The sequence below is a fragment of the Dermacentor variabilis genome, chromosome 3 (assembly GCF_050947875.1).
Source record: "Dermacentor variabilis isolate Ectoservices chromosome 3, ASM5094787v1, whole genome shotgun sequence".
Lineage (NCBI taxonomy): Eukaryota > Metazoa > Arthropoda > Arachnida > Ixodida > Ixodidae > Dermacentor > Dermacentor variabilis.
The window spans coordinates 29653926-29674938 of record NC_134570.1 but is presented as its reverse complement, the minus strand read 5'-3'; the positions used below and the strand labels follow the sequence as shown (position 1 = coordinate 29674938).

General features: G+C 44.8%; 1 protein-coding gene across 2 annotated transcripts in view; it reads left to right on the top strand.

Moving 5' to 3' along the window:
• The first annotated feature begins 11573 nt into the window (after positions 1-11573).
• The window catches only part of LOC142575346 (uncharacterized), a 107613-nt gene continuing 98173 nt past the window's right edge, over positions 11574-21013 (top strand). The window contains exon 1 of one of the 2 annotated variants that reach the window (XM_075684629.1): positions 11574-11756. The gene's annotated coding sequence lies outside the window, so the exon portion shown is untranslated. The remainder of the gene's footprint in view (positions 11757-21013) is intronic. The other variant, XM_075684628.1, reaches the window with a different exon arrangement.

Genomic DNA, 21013 nt, shown 5'->3' with positions numbered 1-21013 from the left:
TTGTCTCCGGACATACGGATTCGCCTCCCGTCTGGGTTACCATGACGTGAACAGACCATGCTATACCGTCTGTGGCTAGGCGTTGCCTTTACGAACTCGTATGCTTTCCTCATTGGAATGGCCAACAGCCCCACGTGCGTCATATGCAGCATCGATGAGACGCTCGCACATATTATCTGTGTCTGCCAGTGATATAGAGCCCAGAGACAAGTGGTGTGCAGAGTACTGGAGCAGTTGGGCAATCGTCCATTATCAGAACTCTTTAGGTCAGTGCTCCGAAAGAACATCCGCGTTGAAGGCCTTACTCGCGTTATTAAGGTTCCTGCGGTCTACGGGGCTTTACGATAGACTTTAAGAATGCCGCCCCCTACCGCTCTATAGCGCACGCGCTTTGTTCGTGCTGGTCTCTCTTTCTCTCTACCTTCCCCTTCCACTCTCTCTCTCTCTTTATCCCCCGTAACCCTTCGCCCGTGAAGGGTAGCCAACCGGAACTACCTCTGGTTAACCTCCCTGCCTTCCTCTGCATTATCTATCTATCTATCTATCTATCTATCTATCTATCTATCTATCTATCTATCTATCTATCTATCTATCTATCTATCTATCTATCTATCTATCTATCTATCTATCTATCGCTTCGCACAGCGCATACGATCTGTAATTTTTGTTTCTTTGTTTGTTTTAATGTAAATAAATAGGAACGTAACCCTCTTTCGGATCGGCTGTACCAAGATCCAAAATAGCCTACTCAGACAATAATGAGGAAAAAGAAAACGAACAAGAATAGATATCAACGCACACTATACACATGAATACAAGTCACAAGCATACAGGTAGTGTCGATACACAGGCGTGTCCCTAAATTTCTGGTTTGTATGCGGCCTGCCCAGCCCCCCTCACCCTCTCCGTCCCTGGCAAAATGCTCCCCCCCCCCCATCTCAAAAAAAAAAAAAAACTCGCTGCGCCGTTGTTGTTACTTCCTTGTGTTTCGTTGCCGTGACCTGGAGCAGCACGTTGCAGCACGTTGCAGCACTTCACCTGCTATCATTAAGCAGGCAAACTCGCTTTCTTCCCGTTTCTTTGCTCGACTAATTAGGAAATGTTACACATTTCGACTAAAAATAATAATAAAGTGTCAATCAAAGAAGGAAGGTACCTACATGTACCTGGGCGCCAGTGCCAATCAAAGAAGGAAGGTACCTACATGTATCTGGGCGTCGTGTAACTTTTTTAATCCCCCCCCCCCCCCCTGCATCCCGCACCACCTTTAAGCGTTCATTTCCTCTTCGCACAGCAGTTTTCAACTTCCAACACAGTCGACGCCTACTCTAGCATCTACGCTCACAGTTTCGCGTGCAGTTTTAACGCGACCTCCGGAATCTTAGCCGTTGTAGCGTTGCAAAATCAAAACGAAGAAGAAAACGACCAAAGGAGAAGAAGTGAAGCCTCTCGCTTAGTCAGCAACACGCGCGTGCACTCTCAAACACAGTGTACAAGTTTTCAGATTACGCTTTTACTATGGAGAACTGCAAGCAACGCAAAAAAGCCTGCGCGTTGTTTCCTGCCTCTTTGACGCCAGCCAGAGGGCTTCCGCGCGGGGGATAATTAATTTTAATCTGCCTTCACACGTTTCGACGAACGCTGTTGCTTCCCCCTCCACGCCCGCGTACTCCACCCGCTCTTTTGGCGCCTTTCTCTCGCGTTTTGAGCGATATTTCGTCGCTAATAGAAGGGCCTGCTGCTCTGTTTTGAGGACGCGCGACACGCCCGTGTTCTTGCCGTGCATTTTCCTGATTTGGGGAATGCGTCTATTTTGCATTCATTCGGCCAGTGTTGGGAAAAGTGCGCGCGGTCAGGCGACGGATAAGCGTGCAAAATTGAGAGGGCATAGTGCCAAATTTTGACAGGTACTTCAGGGAGATCCTGTTTCGGGTTAATTGGTTCACAGGTGCTAAACAAACTAAGAATGGCACGCAAAGAAGTTGCCGGCGCCACTCTTTCACATTTTCATTTCAGTAATTTATATTGATAATAGACGTCGCGAACTAGGACACAGTTGCGAAAGTATATTCAAAGCGCTATGTTCCTTTGAGTGTGTAGCTTCTTGTAACGTGTCGCGTGCAGAACTGATAATGGAAGATTATCACTCAATAATTATTATTAACATATATTCAGTAAATATTATATGAGCAGCTAGTTATGCGTGAATTACTAGATTATAAGTAGTAAGCGATGTTAGCTCTTAATAAACAGAAATTCATTATCGCAACGATAGTCGTACGATATAATCGATACAATAAGTGACAGTAAGAACTTTGTAGTAATTATTTACTGTTCTGAGTTCCCTGCTGTGCTTTTTGAGGTCTACTTTCTGTATCATGGGCAATGCTTCGTCTAGGGTGCGTCCCAATGGCACAGCATGGAACGCATAATCGAAAAGTGCTCATAATTGCTGAGGATTCAAGAGCATGTTGTTATTAGCAGCTATGAAGTCTGTACAGACTCTTACACTGTTGGGAGAAACACTTTGTTATTGTGTAGATGTTCATGGCCGCTTAAATTTAAATAGAAATCCAAATATTAATTTTCTGATAATTGATGTCTGCGTTACCATCGTATCAGGAATTATTTTTTTCTGTTAAGGAAGTGCCTAAGTTATAGCGGTAATTTGAATACCTATGTGCTCATTCCCGTAACCGTATAGACGCGACACTGCTCCCTTTGTGCTCTCTCTCTCTTTCTCCCTGTCGTCATCGTACTCTAAGCCTCGAATTCTTCCATCTCCCCTGGCCCAGTGCACTATAGCAGACCAAAGCCCGTATTCACAAAGCGTCTCTACCTTGAATGAAAAACGGTCGCAGTAGTTACTAATTATAGGTTACTAACTGGCTATCACTTGTGCTATTAACGTGTTAGTGACTGCAGTTAGTCACGGTAGCGTTAGTAACAGTTACTAAATAGAAAATAGTAACGGTTACTAATTGATCTAGTACAATGGCTTCAAAACGTAGTAACTATTATGAACGCATCTGAATTTTCATAATGAGAAGTTCACTGGTGTCTTTCCTGTGCACTACCGGAAATTATGAGACATACTTAAGTCGTTTCTATATTTTAAAGAAATCACATACAGTTAAAACGCAGCAACTGGACCGCGTGCGGACGTTCTTATTCCTTATTACACCATTAATTAACGGTGCACAATGTCATACAAGGGACATTAAGCTCTGCGTGACTGAGCATATACGCTGATCGGGAATGAACACACGGTGAAAGAAAACAAGGCATCACACAACACGACGAAGAGGCTGCTACGCGAACATGTCTTTGTGGTTGCCGCAGTTAGGCAACTATATGGCAGTGGTATTGAGGACCGCATGTTTTGGTGGTGGGTACTTATGCATTAGGATAAATAAATAAACAAAGTTGTGGATAAATATTTTTATGACCTAATGTGTGTACATACGTACGCCACAAGATGGCACATAACCGTTACTCTAAACTAATCATAAAAACTACGGCGCTTCTAAGCATTGCGCCGAGATTACCATCATACACCACAATACATTACAGGTAAGTGAGGTAGTACCATTGCTAACTTACTTTATCTGCACCAGTAAGGCTCTACCGTTAGAAAATAGTAACGAGTTAGTAACTGCCTGTTGGAGGTAGCAAGTGCAACCGTTACTAGCTTTTTTCTTGCAGTTACTCACTTTTTACTAAGATATTTTAAAAGTATTATGCTCGAATTATTCGGAAGAACAAATGCCAGACAATCCCGATGCTGCACATACAATTAACGAAAGTGGTCGGCCAATGGCGAGCATCACTTACGGGCGATAAGACATGCATTCGGCCACACAACGTACCAGTGTCTCTCCCCATTTAATTAATATTCCCGTCTTTGCAGCGCTTTTTATGTTTATTAGTGGCATTTTGCTATTGTCTTGCACTGTGAAAGCTGGTAACAGATCGTAATTATTGCAGCTCAAGTGAACTAATAACTATGAATTATCCGTGAATGACCGGACCGCTTCCTGACTCTGCAAGCCGACGTTTCATTGTATATGGAGACAGAACTCCGAGGGACCTCAGTGCCATGCGGGCTCACCGAAGGTACAATACCAACGTCTCTCTCTCGATATTTAAGCAAAGGAAATGATTTTTTAAAGAAAAGAATAGGGCTGGAACCATCGGGAGATGATTATCTAAGTCGAGTGATAGCTTCTACAGGCGTAAGCCTGCCGAGATATCCATTGTTTCTGTTCCGGAGTCCCACGGTACTTAGGTGGATATCTAGGCTTTCACCAGAAAACCATCGCTCGATTCGGCAACCATCCCCCTATTGTTTCTGGCCAATATTATTCGGCACTCAAGCTCGCGTATTTTTTCACGCCTCTCATTCCGCGCTACTTCGGTTTCGCCGACTCCGCGCTGACGCGTGGATTCAGCGTTGCGTTGCGTCCTTGTATCTAGCACCTGCCGTGGTTGCTCAGTGGCTATGGCGTTGGGCTGCTGAGCACGAGGTCGCGGGATCGAATCCCGGCCGCGGCGGCCGCATTTAGATGGGGGCGAAATGCGAAAACACCCGTGTACTTAGATTTAGGTGCACGTTAAAGAACCCCAGGTGGTCGAAATTACCGGAGTCCTCCACTACGGCGTGCCTCATAATCAGAAAGTGCTTTTGGCACGTTAAACCCCATAATTTAATTTTTTGTATCTAGTTCATCAGCATAGCAAGTACATTGGGACCCGCCACTTACACCGCTTTTAAGACTCGGATGATGCGCGGCCGTAACGGGCGCCTTCTCGACGTTCTCAGGATGCGGCGTCAACGCTCACGCCAGCTTCGAGACCGGCCCGAGCCAATGCCCTAGAGCACAGCGGACGCTGTCTCCATTTGCTATGACGTCACTCCTGGCGGCCTCGATTTCAGACACAGAGGAAGTGCCGCTGCAGAATCTGGGAGATGGATAGGAAGAAAAAGGGAAAAAATCAAAATTAGATTATGGGATTTAACGTGCAAAGACCACTTTCTGATTATGAGGCACGCCGTAAGTAGAGGACTCCGGAAATTTCGACCTCCTGGGGTTCTGTAACGTGCACCTAAATCTAAGTACACGGGTGTTTTCGCCCCCATCGAAATGCGGCCGCCACGGCCGGGATTCGATCCCGCGACCTCATGCTCAGCAGCCCAACACCATAGCCACTGAGCAACCACGGTGGGTGAAGAAAAAGTGAATAGAAACTCAGACCAGGCGATTTGCTGTCATAAATAGATACGTTCTCTTTGCCAGACATTTGCCTCTGCATTATTCTCCTGTCACTGACATATTTAGCGACAAAAGCCCGACGGGCTGGATTTGTGTTAGCATATAACAACAACAAAAATTAAAAGAGTGAATTACGCCATCTCCTGTATTCAAGCTGCAATGAACAAATCGCGTGGGCACCAAATGAAAAATAGCCTCTCACAGCAGACAGAACGCCTTAAAAGAGCCGGTTACCCATATTCTGTCATGACAGCCGTTTGCGAAACACTCCTGCAAAGAAACAAAACACTCTGGAAGAAAAATCGGAAAGCAGGGAACAGAACAGAGACCTTTTCATGTAATACCACACGTTCACAAGTTATCCCACAATCTAAAGAAAGTGGTCAATAGGTACCAAATGGACCTAGTGTTTTCCTCTCCCTGTACACTTTCCAAATTACGCAATTCTATGAAAAAAGTTGCAAACACCAGCAATGCACCACGAATCATGAGAAAAAAAATTAACCAAGTACACCTCTGACATCGTTTACGAGATATATCTTTAGATTGCGGAGAAGTGTGCATCAGACAAACCGGGTAATGTTTTATTGATATATATAGCTAGGCAGCATAGAAAAACAATGTAAAGAGCAGCTACGATAGCTATTACTTAGCCGCGCATTGCAACGAATGTGCCTGTACCCCTACGTTCAGTGACACTAGGTTTCTGAAGCACGCAAAGAGAAAAAAAAAAAGAAATAAGAGAGAGAGAGAGAGAGAGAGAGAGAGAGATTGTGGAAGTTTGTTGCTTTACTATAGCAAGAGATGAATGTGTCAGCGCAGCGTCACCCAGCCTGACAAAACTTGAGATGAATTTTCTAGATAAGCACCTCTAATTTTATGCAGTGCGTATGCCTTTCAACCTTTTTGGCTATTGTTGGTGCTTCTTTTTTTGTGACACGTTATAAAAGCTCGTTGTTCTTTTAATAACATTTTCAGTTGGTGGTACAGCGCTCGTCTTGCTGTGTTCATTTTTATTCCTGTCCTCGTTCTATACGCGCTGCTTCAAGTTTTACTCTAAATTACGAAGTTTTACTTGCCAAAAACGCGATCAGATAATCAAGCATACCGTAGTGGGGGACGTCTGCGGATTGCTTTTCACCAACTGGGGTTCTTTCCCGTGCCTTCATATTCAATACACGGGCGCTTTTTCGTTTTTTTTTCCTTCTATTTTTTTTCTTTTGCCCTCATCGAAATGCGAACTGCAAAATTTTATACAACTGTAGAAATAATAAATAACAAATAAATGAAAGCGTAACGAAAGACAACACCGGACACCGGTGGGAGCGGGAACCTTAAATACCGCTGCATAACGTGTGCGACGCTCTGCCAATTGAGTTGTCAACGAGGAAGCAAACTTACTCCGTTATTCTATGCAATAACTAAATTACTTAGTGCTGTAGGACGGAAATGCGGCGTTACTCATTGTGTTTGGTGCGCCCTTAGTGTTTTTTGGGCTCAATGTAAACAGCCCAAGTGTTGTACATTTGGATGGCATGTCGGTTTATTTAAAAACCAGCGAAGAATAGGTGGCCCTGGGTCCGTCGTTACTTCAATTACCCCGCAACCTACTAAAATTGCTACGTCACGAAAGAATCGGGATTTAGTTAAAAAAAATCAAGGCGAGCTTGAGACGGGGCAAAACATCGTTCTCCTCTTTTCTCGTGTTCTCTGCCCACACTTACTCTTCCACTGATGCGCTACATTTACCGTAATATTATATTTTTTAAAAACACAAAAAAATATAGGTGAAGAAAAGGCTCGAAGGCGACAGAAGCGCAACTAGCTATATGAGCGTGAGTGACGTTGGTTATAACTTTCCAATGACTATATCTTGTTCGCATCCACAAATACCCAACAAAGTTGACGGGGACACAGCCGCTCCATCGTCGCCCTAAACACCAGAATGCAGCATTCTTCACTCGGTGATTTAAACCGCGCAACAGAGAATAGCGTTATTCGCAAACTCCAATGAAATTTTGACTCTCCGTGCTTGCTTAGTGGCTGCTAAGCGCGATGTCGCGGGATTGAATCCCGGCCACGGCTGCCACATTTCGATGGGGGTGAAATGCGAAAACACCCATGTACTTAGATTTAGGTGCACGTTAATGAACCCAAGGTGGTGGAAATTCCCGGAGTCCCCCACTACGAGGTGCCTCATAATCATAAAGTGGTTTTGGCACGTAAAACCCCATAATAAAAGAAATGAAATTTTTGCTTAAACTGCGTTCCACCGCGCGTAGGATCCTCAAATGCTTCCCTCCCCCTGCTTTTTTTTAGCACTTTACGAGGCACTGGCCCGTTTCGTCGTGCGCTCTATTAATAAGCTGGCTGGAGAAGCCTATAAATCTTGTGTTATTGTCGAGCGTTGCATCGCGCAGTACGGTATTAAACTTATTCGAAACAAGATCAAAATACGAAGCTTCGGTCTTCAGGAGCGAAACCTCAACACATTTTGCATACACTCACACTCATTCGCAACAGCTGCAATAAATGCATGCTACGCGCTACGGCACTAGCCCGCGGTTCATCTGCTGCACACGTGGGTTGCAGCGAAGCCGCACCTCGCATGTCCGTCCGAAAATACATTCTTAACGTAAAACAAACAAAAAGTGCTTTGTGCTTCGGTTGTTCCCTGGCATGCGCCTTCTTCGTTCTCTCCAAAGCGGACTGCCGTCATAATATTGAAACAGCGTGGCGCGTTCGGCGATAAAAAATTAATTGACCGCCTAATGAGATTCTTGACGCTTCGCACCTGCTTGCAATAACCTTATGAACGGAAACAGATCAGAGACAGGAAGTACGCGTAGAAGGGAGACAAAAAAAAAAAAACAAGAACATCGATAAAGCACACGAAGGGCGTTTTTCGTAATGCGTGAGAGCTGCGCTCGGAATTCATTATAGCTTTGTTGTCATTTCTGCATTTTTTTCTCACATCCGCGTGCTGATATCCTAAGCTTTATTTTGGCTATTAATCGCATTAAAAACGTTTGTAAGACCGCCTGCTTCTTGGCCAGTCCACCCTCATATAGTGCGTGAGGCCCATTGTTGGGAAACAAAAACAAAAACATTGTTGCGGTAATAATGACCCCGCTATAACCCGTGCCATTTGTCATTGCTTCCGTGTTTCTTGCCTTGCGTGGCTCCGCTTGTTTCTTTTCTATTATTTATTTCTATAGGAAATCGTCTCGGTCGGTGCGCGTGTTGAAGGAACGAAGGAATCAACGCCGGAGGAAGGTGCGCTGACCCCTTCGCTCCCTCGTTCACGAGTCTCGTCACGTTCTCGTCGCTTGGCTCGTTCGGGGCTGCGGTTACCCGTCGCGGTGGTGGGGCTTGGTGAGCGGCCATCGCTTAGCCGATCCCCTATAGTCTCCTCATTAGAGCTGCGCCAGGTCCACCGACGCCGTGAAAGCTGAGAAGTGGATAGAGCGCCATAGATGGCTTTAAAGCGAAGCATTCTTTGCCGGCTTTCCCGAGTTAGGCGTTCTCGCCATCTCTGTATCTCTCTGTTGCCTTGCCAAATCTGCAGGCCATGTGCCACAAGCCCTTATTGGCTTAGCCCTAATGCTAACGGTATTATTATTATTATTATTATTATTATTATTATTATTATTATTATTATTATTATTATTATTATTATTATTATTATTATTATTATTATTATTATTATTATTATTATTATTATTATTATTATTATTATTATTATTATTATTAGTTAGCGCTGACCTTCTGTTTCTGTTCAAACTCCTTGACGGTATTACTCACCTGCCCTGAACTCCTCAGTTGTACCATCTTTTGTATTCCACGCAAGATCACACAACCGCTCTCTCCGTATATGGCACTCAAGCCTAAGCTCTGAAAACAGCGTAATTAATGAAATTGCTACCCGTCATAGAGAATTTTTGACTGTGCCTTCTTCAAGAACCAACTGTGGCTTGTGAATGGCCAAGAAATAATTTAGTCAGACTGCTTAATTCATTTCATGATGCCGGCATTTATACATCAACATAACACTGTAAGAACTGTTTTCACTTATCCGAACCTTCTCTTAATTAATTAATGAAACATGGTTTCTTTTTCATCAGTATTCGCATAAACGTATTGGTAAGTGCTCGTAATTAATTTTGGCTCATCCGATTCTTTCGCATAATTATTGCAATATTAATCTAGCACAACTTCTTTTTCACCTTTAATAATGTATATTGCCAAATGTATGTAATGTGATGGTGTGTGAAGTCTGAAACAATTTTTTTTTTTTGCTAGCCTTTGTTACATTTCGTTGTTGCACTATTGAAAACTCTCTTCTGCATTGAATAATTATTTTATGATTATATATATATATATATAATCATGTTATATATATAATCATGTCATATATAATCATGATTATATATAATCATGTTTCTGTATAATGTTCATTGCGCGACTCACTGCCACCATGTATCACGGGGGCTAAGGGCACCTTAAGCTGCCTCATTGCAGCTTTGATCCTAGCCCCCGCCATTGTTTGATTTTCGCAATGGAAACAAATAAATAAAGAAAGGAGGAGGACCAGAGAACACGGACTCTTCCATGTTTTTGCCTGTAATCACCAACACTCAGCCACCCACAGAATACTAAGTCTTTATAACGCTTATTTTCATGATCTTGATGTTCCATTTTTTTTTTGTCATAACTCACTGCCATCGTTCTTTTCCGAGCCTTGCCTTGTTGTGTCATAGTTTCACGCATTGTTCAACTGCCTTTCGCTTCCTCTTTTCTTTTTCTTGTACGTATTGTATGTACCCTGCTTTTCCTCACGCCACCCTCTCCCCCTGTGGTGGCTGCGGGAGAGGAGGACAGCGGTAGCCTTTCACACTGCTGATCGCGCCGTTGGCGACCAAGAACCTGACGGATAAGCCTCTAACGTATACCTAACCTGGACTACCGCTACAGAATCGCTGTTTAACGTTTCTGTGTTCTTACGCAATTGCGCAATGAAACAACAAACGCTACCTAAATATCCTCCCTGCAGCACATTTACGCCTTCAAGCGCGTTATTCATTTAATAAAGCGAACAGCTTCCTTAAACGCCCGCCCATTCGCTTACACTGACTATCTCCATAGTGTTTAAAAATAGCGCAAACGACAAGGGACGCAGAAAAGAGGATGGTAACACCCACGGCGCCGTGTGTGGCCCATCCTCTTTCTGCGTCCTGTGTCGTTAGGGCTGTTTTTAAACACTGTAGAAAACCACCAACTCGCCCAATCTGCCGTTCTTCTTGACTCTCACCGTCGACGGTTTCTGCTCAATTACTTGAAGACAAATGTCTTCATGAACTAGTTACCGCCACTTTTCCATATCGGGTGTGTCTTTTTCTAATCTGTTTCTATCCTTCTTCGAGGGCCGATCCCAAAGATAGTACATTCTAAATATAAGTGCCGATGGGGCCACTGGGTGTGGGGGGGTACAGTGAATGAGCCAATTGGTGTGTGTGTCTGAGATTACAGGATATGTGATGACTGCGATGGTGATGATGGTGATAATGGTGATTATTATTATAATGGAGATAACTGATGAAAAAGTTTTGAAGGCGATTCAACCGCTAGTTGGCGTCGATCAAACGCTGCCGCTCCAGCGCGGCTCTCGCAATAAATTACACAGTTCATACACCCCATTCTGACCCCCCCAACTCGCCCAGTCTTTCTTCTACTTCAGCTAGACACCGAATCCACTTCGAACTGTTTTTCTGAGGGGTCAGCCAATGGTCCGCAATGTTCTTGTGCACAAAGCATCGCAGATCATCGTCGGCGTCGTTATCGTCATCGCTATCATCATCACGATTGTCACAGTCATCATCGCCAGCACCACCACCATAATCACAACCTCCTCCTCCTCCTCCTCCTCCTCCTCCTCATCATCATCATCATCATCGTCGTCATCATCATCATCATCATCATCACCACAACCAGCATACCATGGTTATATAAATAACTTAAGTGCGTTGTTCAATAAGGATACTGTCGGCACTGTTCAGAGTGTGTGTACTTAATTGTCGCGGTGCCTTCCTTGAATTCTCTTCGCAGGTGTTTGAGCTGAGGAATCCCGTAACCGCTCGCGTGTCGCGCATGCGCCGTACAGCTAGGGCTGTCGGAAAACAAAGTCTCGACGCCGCGTGGGGCGGGGGAGAAGGGGGAGGGGGTCCCGAGGGCGTCGGAAGGCGGCGGCGGCGGCGGCGCGCCGTGCGGCGTCGGCCCCCTCTGCCGGCACACGGCTTCTTATCGATCGCCGGCTGTCGTCCGCGCGGGCTCGTCTGTCGGCCGCTCAAATAGGCTCGTCAGAGCCCGGCGCCCCTCAGAGCCGGACCAGGTGCTGATTGAAGGCGACGCGCGCTCTCACGCGGCAACGACGACGACGACGCCCCCGACCAACCGGCAACAGCAGCAGCGGGACCGAAGCAACAGGTAAGCGCACCCGCTGTCGCGTACGTTCGCTCGTCTGGTACGTTATGCATGTGCCCACGTTACGCGAATCACGTGCCAACACGTCCGTCTGTCGGTTCGTCGACGAAACGTGTAAGGTAGTGGTGCTGGTGCAGCTACAGGTGGGGTTGGCCTGGCAGGCTCCGCCTGAGCGTCTCTGCATATGTCGTAGATACGTGTCGCCGCGAGTCCCTCGATGCAGTTTCTCGTAGAAATGTCAGTAATACCTCGTGGCAGTCGCAACTAGAAGCCCGATATTGTCGCGCAAGACTTCGCGTTTATTGAAACTCGTCTATAGGAAGGGGATAAGTGGTCACAAACTGTCCCTTCTCGTAAGGTTCACGGAGGGAACTGCTTTTCTTCGTCTGTCGTCTCCTGGCACGCCGTCTGGAACCTCCGATTAGTCCAGGCGAAATTTTTGCACCTCGTTATTCTCCTTTTCTCTTCTTTTTTTTTCTTTTTAACCGTGGTTTACATTTACTGGACCAAAAGTGCAAGCACTGTGTTCTTTAGTCCACTTCTATATTTCTTTTTTCAGCCGCATGCCAACGTAATCAGTAAACCGGCTGGCGCTGTTATTGTTACGATCGCTTTTAACGTTTCCAGATTTGCTCACGGAGGGGAAAAAAAGGGTGACTTAATAGGTTGCTGAGGTAGAGATATAAGGAACTGTCGAGGCCTCGGTCACGGTTTGCGACAGGGAAGTTGAAGTTCGTGTTCCTTTCTCCCCTTCCTGATGCCCCGCCCGCGTTCGCAGGTCCCGTGGTTCCCAACGTTTTCTGTATACGCGCATGTGACACAGTGTTACGTCCTTTGCACCTTGTTTGTCTCTGGAAGTGAAAGCAGCCTGCTGTAAGCACCGTGTCCCCATCGCTCCTGCATGGGTTGTGAAGTTGAGCGCAAGCGCTTCAAGTAGTGACCAAAGGCGCTGCACCTAACGCATTCCGGGGTCATATAGAAGGCAAACAATGTCTGAAGAACCGCGCAAGTAACGTAGTGAGCAAAATGCAAGAAAACGCCCCTGGAAAGGACGATTGCATTCTGTTCCAGCTTTCCTGCTGCCTTTCGTGTTGCCTTTTGCGAAGTACGTTGTCCGTTCAGTATGAACCAGCTAGTCCGCAAAAGGGTGCCTCTAACGGACAGGCCAACATCATACGACACGCACTCCTAAAGCCAGGACAATAGAAAGTAACATTCGCGGCTCAAGAAAACAGCAGACTACACGGACGGTTTAAGAAAAGCGCAAAAGCAGACGATATTACACACGGCGGTTGAATAAACAACCTGCGCGGTGAAATAAACAGCGTAGCTCTGAAGGAACAAAATAATGAAAGAAATTCTGGTCACATTGGTTCGCTCTTCCAATCTCAGATTCAGATTGCGTTCGACATCTTGATGAAACGTTTGTAACAATTTTTCCTCATGAAAATGATAACTCATTGCCTACACTAAGGCCATTAGTGGAAATAACTATGCACCAGGTGGTCATAAGTTAGCCTGGTGTTTAATCGCTACTGACCAATCTTAAAGCGTCACCTAGTGCCGATCATCTAGACTTCAGGGATCAAACTTCAAGGAAAATATCGCGTAGTATTTGTTCCATGTTAACCGCTCTATTTTCCCAGTCATTATTAACTGGCTGCATTCCTAATGACTTGCGCATAGATAAATAATGCCCATTTTCAGATCAAGTGATCGTGCTTCTGCCGCTTAAGTATCGTCGCATCTCCTCAAGCAGCACTATTTGTAAGTTACTCGAGCACATTGTGCACACTCAAGACGTCAACTACCTCGCAGGCCATAAAATTATTCTCAAGCATCAACACGGTTTTCGCAAGGGCTACTCATGCGACACCCAACTTGCCGGATTTAATAACGACATACAGGCGCTGATAGACGCTGTGTTTTAAGTTGATGTAGTGTTTTTAGACTTCTTCTATGGTATTTGATCATGTTCCACAGCATAGGTTGTTACTTCACAACTTAACATTCACCCAAATGTAATTGCATGAATCACCGATTTTCTCTCATCTAGAAATAACTTACTTCGTTTAACAATTCTAACTCATGTTATGCTGATGTTACGTCTGGAGTTTCACTAGGGCAGCGTACTTGGACACTTACATTTTCTAATCTATATTAACGATTAGAAAATGGTGGACCATTTGGGTTGCAGAATGAGTGCCAAGAGAAGGGAAGCGCAGTGGAGGACGGCAGAAGACTAAGTGGGGTGGGGAAATTAAGAAATTCGCAGGTGCTAGCTGGAACCGGTTGGCGCAGGACAGGGGTAATTGGAGATCGCAGGGAGAGCCTTCGTCCTGCAGTGGACATAAGATAGGCTTATTATTATTATTATTATTATTATTATTATTATTATTAGTAGTAGTAGTAGTAGTAGTAGTAGTAGTAGTAGTAGTAGTAGTAGTAGTAGTAGTAGTAGTAGTTTACCCAGTTGCGTGACGCCCAAAATCGGACTGTTTGCAGATGATTGCCTAATTTATCGATCTGTAATATATAACACTGATCGCCAATTACAAAAAACTGGCCTCGAAGCGATATGTGCATGGCGTTCAAATTGGTTAATGCCATGAAACATTTCCAAAACTAAACCCATGTGTTTCACCAATAAGCCACGAGTTCCAACCACCCACTTCCTTGATGACAGCGCTGTCGAACTCACCACAACTTACAAGTGCCTTGGCATCAACCTTCAGTCAAACGTTTCATGGAATAATCATATTAATCTTACGCTTGCCTCTGCTAACCTTACTCTCGGACTTCTTTAACATAATTTAAAAGAAGCCCCCACGCATATTAAAAACTGGCATACACTACGTTAATCCGCCCTAAGCTAGAATACGCGTCCGCCATTTGGGATCCCGAACAAACTTACATCATCAGTAACATCAAAGTCTGGCAAAACCGTGCTGCGTGATTCGTTTCTTTTTTTTAATTATTCGCGGGGCACCACCGTCACCTCGTTAAAGAATGAAGCTGCATGATTTTAAAAACTTAGCATTTCGCCGCAAAATTTCCTGCCCATCACTTTTCCATAAGCCTTATCAACATCCTTCACTTCATGATGAATTCTTTCAGTCACCGCCAGTTATCTTTCCACGTCGTGACCATCCATATAAAGTCAAACGCATTAACTGCCAGTCATTCCATTATGCATATTCGTTCGTAACACGCACAATAACTGAATGGAACGCCTTACCATCAGACATTGCCGCAGGACCCGACTTAACTAAGTTTCAAGATATAATTCGCTCACGACTTTCCCCCTATTATTATTATTATTATTATTATTATTATTATTATTATTATTATTATTATTATTATTATTATTATTATTATTATTATTATTATTATCGTATTGATCTTTTTAGACTTTACAGTTCTTTTTCGACGACGTATGTGCTGATTGCTTTTCATTGCGGTGGCCTTATGTTTCTCCTAATATGTCCTAATGTGTTCTCTGCAATCTTTGTGTGCGACTCATTTTGTATATTACCTATATTTTCACTCTAAATTACTTTGTGCTTTCTTTTCGTTTATTTGTTAGTATCATTTGTATCAATGTATCATTTGGGGCCAATGAATGTACACTCCCCTCCCCCCCCCCCCCCCCCCCGCGCGCCACCAGCCCATGTAATACCCTCGTAATGAGGAGTACCTTTGGGGGTAGTTTGAATAAATAAATGAATATTCAATTTCTGGCGTTCTCGTTTCGCCATCGTTAACTAATAATGCCCGGGTACCCCATATGTGATTGTGCCCAGTAGGCACGACGGATACTATAGAATCAAGAAAAATGCCGCAGTGCCCTGCTGCATGTAATCTTACTTTTACTCATCTTTGTGCATTGCATATTTTTGTTTCTGCTTAGGTTGATTTTCTGTTTGGCTTTCCTTTCCTTAGCAATGAATTTGTGCACTATTGCAAAAGCTTTACGCGATATGATGTTTCCTTATTTCTCTTCCTAAGACTTCGTTCTTAAAGAAAATATTGTTTCACGTGCTTGGGCTACGTGTAAGAGGAAACTCGGAATAGAAAAGAAACAGCGCAATATATGTTTCGAGGCCCTTGAGTGGAATTCGCTGAGTGCTTTAATACGGAATGAGTAATTAATTCGTAATGATATTTAGGAATTAGATAATCTTTCTTGGGAAGTTGAAATACACAATAACAACGTCGGGTCCACCACCTAGTAGAACAGAATCTATCTATCTATCTATCTATCTATCTATCTATCTATCTATCTATCTATCTATCTATCTTGGGCTTACTAAATCACAAAGAAACAAAACTGCCTACATCACCCCGAAAAACACCACCAGACAATGAAACAATCAGTTCAACAATACAGTCTCTAATTGCACCAGCAATTAGCACCACGAACCCTTGAAGGACCCTGATAAAAGTAAATCAACCCATCTGTACTTACTCGGGAATCGATAAGAAAGGCTCGTCTAATGCGCGTTCCCGTGTCCGGAAGGAAGCGATAAGAGCCCTCTGCAACGTCGGCGTGCAGTTTGGAGCGTGTATATACACCGTTCGTTCGTCACCGCAGGGGCCTTGACATGCCTTGACCTTCATCGGCGCGCAGTGATATAGACCACGCGGTCATCTGATAAGCCGCGTGCGTGGAACATTATGCGCTCCGATTGATTGCCCCGACCGGCACTCGAATCGCGTGATCCGTTCGAACGTCGCCGGGTGGCTCGTACACGCGCGCTCGCTCCCGCCTGCGTCGATTTGACGTCCCCAAAAAACAACTCGATCCGCATCTGCTTTTCCGTTGGTACCTGAAACCCAATGTGCCGCTCGTGCATTACGCTGCATAGCGAATCTCCACCGCAGAAAAATAATAATGGATATAAAACGGGGACAAGAAAAACAACGCAAATGAACGAACAGCCCATTCCGCATTTATGCCCCACAGCAAAAATCAGAAATCAATAAAACAAGTAATTTATGAAGAAGAGTCAGCTCGACGCTGTGTAACTGTGTAACTACTGGTTACGCTGTGTAAGCACGATGTTATGACAACTCGGCTTCTTATATTATTCAGTTGCATACATAAGGGCTCATTACCATTTACACCTATGCCTTTACCATGAACGCGTTTAAACATGATAAGACAATCTTATTCTGTGCTAGTTTGTCTGCGTGCAGTCCATGCGGTGCTTGTTTACTTTCTAAGGAGGCGTCTGTTATTTAGCCTGTGTAACTGAATCAACTTTTTTTTTTGCTGATGTGCAACCTTACAGGTGCTCTCTTCATCAATATCGGGTCCTGACACTTTTTCTTAGGTCTCACGAATGGTGGCATTTCTTTCTTTGAGCAGCGTGCGTGTGTGTGGATGTGCGTGCATGGGTGTTGAAGGCAACAGCTAAGAATTATCCTGTTATTCGTTAATCGAGATAGTGCGATCTAGTCCTCTCATTCCGTATACCGCACGTGTTGTACGTATTCGAAGATGATATTTAGTCACCGCCTCAACAGCGACGTCAACAGATTTCAACAAAGGTAAAAAGGCTTCGCGTGCCGTTCATTGGGTGCTCGTTAGAGAACCCCGGGTGGGCCAAATTAATCCGAAGTCCCGCCACGGCGGCGTGCCTCATAATCATATCGTAGTTCGGGCCCGTAAAACCCCAGAATTTAGTTTGATAAATTTCGATAAAGAAACAAACGATAAACGTACGTCAGGTGAGCACACAGCTGACCCTATGACACGCTGACACGTGACCCTTTACGGCTGAGCTCGACGTACTGCCTGCCTCATCGATCCGCTCACACCGCAAGGGTCCCGCGTGCGGCAGTTCGTGTCTTACTGCCATCAGAGCGAGTGCCGATAGTACGCCGTTGAAGAGCAAAACGTCCGCTGGCTCCTCGTCCTTTTCATTTGTTTGTTCCTTCCTTATTATACAGGTGCGGGGCTGCCGCGCCCTGACATTGCCAAGCGACGTCCCATACCCGGTGCTGTGTTTCGATCCCGTGGTACGGTGACCTAACCCTCCCCCCTTTCTCCAATAAACTCGAGATGACCTCGACCTGCGCCGAGGCGAGCTCTAAATGGGGATCCTTGTGTCTGCGGAAATGACGATGCCTCTTTCGTTGAGACCAGGATCGTTTGGTGCGATAGTTCGTTTGTCATTGACCTTCCTTCGTCGACATTGCTGCGAGTGCGCAGCACGCGCGTGGGCGTAATTATTGCAGCTCTGTGTAGGGTACGGGCGCGCTCGTGTTCGTGTGTGTTGTGCACAACGCGAGAATGGTATCGTGATGGTCCCAGGCAAATACTTGCGTGCTTCCGACTTGTATCGGTGTCGGTGGTTTTAGTTAATATTTTTCATGTAACTTACTCCAATTTTCTTATCTTGCTTCAGTATTTTGGTTGGAGATCGAGAGATAGCCTACCCGAAGGGCTCCTAGCTTCGTATCTTGCTCCATTTCATTGTACTAATAATTAAAGAAGATATGGAGGGTTGTGCGAAGAATACTGACATGCGCTCCTATTGGCTTCGGCTTCTGTTTACCTCGCATGAAGCATGAAAGGTTTGACTGTTGGGATTATTTCTGTCCTTTGCTATTTTACACAAGCCCATGAGTCTGAAGACACAACTCCCTAACTTCTGCACACTTTTTACGCACGTTTGCTGCGCAGTTCTCGCAAGGTATAAGCTGTGGTTATAGGAAATGGGGGAGGAAGGCGAAGAGGGGGCATGAGTATAGTCGGGAAGACGCGACCTCAATAGGGGAAAGTAAGTAACGAAAAAAAGAATATAGTACGAAAAATTAAGGCAGTCAATTTAGTGGTGAAGAAGGCATGCAAGCGGAGTGTTCATGGATTAACAATATGTCAAGGTTTTGTCAACCGGCCGCTACATTCGCGTTTAGCGAACAGTCACGTGAACTGTTACGAAAAGTCCCACAAATGGTTACGACTGGTGCTGTAAAATTGTGCTACAATTGTTATATGACTGAATATAGACGAACATTTGCTATTTTTTTTCAAATAAATAGACTTTTCTTTTTCTTCATAAGAACGTAATCAGGCCCTGCGCTTCCGTGCTCATTGGCTGCATGGTTTTACTGTCGTGGAATAGTTCACGTTATTTTTCTTTCGAGATCGTAATGTCCATATTTGCACAACTAATAAGAAGTAGAGCTTTTAGCCTCAAAGACGTACTCTGACTGCAAGAAAACGCCGTTGTACGGGGTTTCATGTTCTGCCATTCCCAATTATTAATAAGTACTGAAATATCAAATACACCGGACTTTAGGCACTCTGTCTCAGCTAGCATACTGGCGGGCATCGAACGCATGACCTCATTACCAGTTGCGCATAGCCAGAACCTATGAGCCAGCACAACTCCACGCCGTTGAAGTGGGTCCGTTTCTACCGCCGACATTCCAGCATTTTAAACAAAAGAAAGAAAGAAAGAAAGAAAGAAAGAAAGAAAGAAAGGAAGAAAGAAAGAAAGAAAGAAAGAAAGAAAGAAAGAAAGAAAGAAAGAAAGAAAGAAAGAAACCAACAACACAACCTGAAACAGAAACTCCTGTTCGCTTGACTTTGCCTCTCCCTGTGGTCCTTTCCTTTGGCGCTACCAAACTGGGTTTTAGGCACAAGAACGTTTGTGATGCGCTCTGTGCGAGACAAAAGGAATTCAGGGCTAAATTTTTTGTGTTGTTTTTCTTTTGTAATTAACATGTTTATTTTATAAACATGTAGATACTGTAGGGTTAATATTTATATCAGGTAACTTTCAATATTTCAAGTTTCACTAATCAGTTTTGATTGAATTTATATTCCTAAAAACCGGTATTAGTTTTTGAACCCGTGCACCACGCCCGATTCATGCCCGACTCCAAGGGCGGGTTGTGCGAGTTCACTGAGGAACAACCAACCAACCAATATTAAGACTGTGAGAGTAAAGTGTATGCACGTGACTTCTTGAAACGCCCTCCCGTTATGTTCATGTGGAAATGGTACCTTTCAATCTTTCTCGTCTTTTCTCTCTCTTTTCTTCTGCGCGCGAGATCGTGTTCTCAGTGCTGATACTTTCCAAAGTTGTGGGAGAGCTTTCTGTGACTCTCTGAGTCCCTTGCGATGCTATGTATGTGGTCGCAATAAGCGGCCATGGATATAAATTTCTGCAGCATGCTCTCAGAGCTCATATTTTACAATGCTAGTACCTCTCGCACTCTCATTACTTGCTTTTTATCCCTTAAACGCCTCTTGCCCATGCGCAAGGCCGCAAACCGGTTTGGTTGACCTCCTTACCTTTCCAGTATCCTTCTCCTCTTCCTTTATATCACATATCATCGCAGCCATCACAACGGACACCGCATAGCATTTCAATGGCTTCCAGGACATTGCAACATCAGCGGGGAATGATCACGCTTACGAAACAGCCAGACCTGCACATGAAAGCGGTCAATGTGTTTGTCTTCCGCTTTCGCGAACAGACGACGTGGCTGGGCTGCGATTGATGTACTTTGCCCCTGTGGGACTGGAATGTTTTCACAATTTGTTGTTTGCGTTCGTTGCTTGCGGATATACAAGTGCATTTACCGCCTGGGTTACCACGACGTGAACAGACCACGCTGTACCGTCTGTGACTATAGGCGTAACATTTACAATCACTTATGCCTTCCTTATTGGAATGACCGAAAGCCCACCTACGACACATGCAACTGTGATAAGACGCTCGCACACATTATCTGTAGCTGCGAGCGCTATAGTGCCGAGAGGCAAGTGATGTGCAGAGTGATGGACCATTTGGACAATCGTCCGCTATCAGAACTAAAAGCTATAGGTTAGTGCTCCCAAAAAACGTCCGCGCAGAAGGCCTTAATCGCGCTACTAATACGGGTGTCACACGGTGCACTTTTGATCCCGATCAAGCCCAATCGGGATCAGATCTCTGGGTCGTGATTGGCTCCTTTGCACAAAATGCGCGGGAGAGCCAATCGTAGTCGAGAATTTCCATCCGGATCGGTCCCGATCGCGATCGTGTACGTGTGACACCGGTATGATATTCCTGCGGTCTACAAGCCTTCATGAGAGACTTTAAGGGCACCCCCACCCTTACTGCTCTACAGTGTACGCGGTTTGTTTGTGCTCGTCTCTATTTCTCTTCCTCTCCCCCTTCCATGTCTTTCTCTTTTTATCTCCCTACTCCTTCGCCCCGCGCAAGGTAGCCAGCCGAAACAACCTCTGGTTAACCTCC